Here is a 1,283-nt window from a genome sequence, read left to right on the forward strand (position 1 = left end):
GGAAATGTTTCTTCTGAAAACATTTCTTGTCTATCTTGTAAACTTGGTAAACACCATGCCCTTCCTTTTAACATTAATGAATTTACTTCTGCTTTCCCTTTTGATCTTATTCATTCTGATGTATGAGGACCAGCACCACATCCCTCCATGGGTGGTGCTCGGTATTTTGTTATTTTTGTGGATGATCATACCCGCTTCACTTGGATATATCTTATGAAGCATCGTTCTGAGTTACCACATATTTATATCACTTTTCCCCGTATGATTCTAACTCAATTCTCCAAACCTATTAAGATTCTTCGAGCAGATAATGCTATGGAGTACAAAGAATCTTCTATTCTCTCGTTTCTTAAGTCTTAGGGTACCCTCTCTCAGTACTCCTGCCCTGGAACATCTCCCCAAAATGGTCGTGCTGAACGAAAGCATAGACACATTCTTGATACTGTTCGCACTCTTCTGATCTCAGCTAAATGTCCTGAACGTTTTTGGGGTGGAGCTGCTTTCACAGCTGTCTATACCATCAATAGACACCCCACTCCAACACTCAGTCACAAATCTCCTTATGAAATACTATATGGAGTCTCCCCTGCGTATGAACTTCTAAAAGTATGGGGATATGCATGCTTCGTTCAATTACAATCCCATGAATACAATAAACTTGAGCCTCGTGGTCGTTTGTGTTGCTTTCTTGGCTATGGTATCGAACACAAAGGTTATCGTTGTTGGGATCCTATCTCGAAACGTCTACGCATCTCTCGTCATGTTACTTTCTGGGAACATGTTCTCTTCTTCACCATGCCAAACTCGGCGTCCAACACCCTCACTACTCCCTTCTTTACTGACCCGTCAAACTCCTTAGATGTCCCTCCTCCTATTTCAGACGCTCCTACACCAGTCACTTTCCCTGAACCAGCTTCTATACCTCCTCCGGATCAAGCATCTGTACCATCTCACGGTTATACACCTGAGCCATCTGTGGAGTCTGCGGATCCTGAATCTTCACAATCCGAGAATGTTCGCCGCTCAGACAGGGTAAGATATGTTCCTTCTCACCTTCGTGATTACCACTGCTACGCAACTCTTTTATCCAATCATGAACCGACTTCCTACAAGGAAGCTTCTTCTAGTACACATTGGCAGGCAGCTATGCAGGAGGAACTTCAAGCTCTTGATAAAGCTCAAACTTGGGACACTGTTCCTCTTCCTCCTGGTAAGAAACCGATTGGATCTAAATGGGTCTTCAAAATTAAGACGAAGTCTGATGGCTCCATTGATCGGTACAA

The sequence above is a fragment of the Cynara cardunculus genome, assembly GCF_001531365.2.
Source record: "Cynara cardunculus var. scolymus isolate 2C chromosome LG 1, CcrdV1, whole genome shotgun sequence".
NCBI lineage: Eukaryota > Viridiplantae > Streptophyta > Magnoliopsida > Asterales > Asteraceae > Cynara > Cynara cardunculus.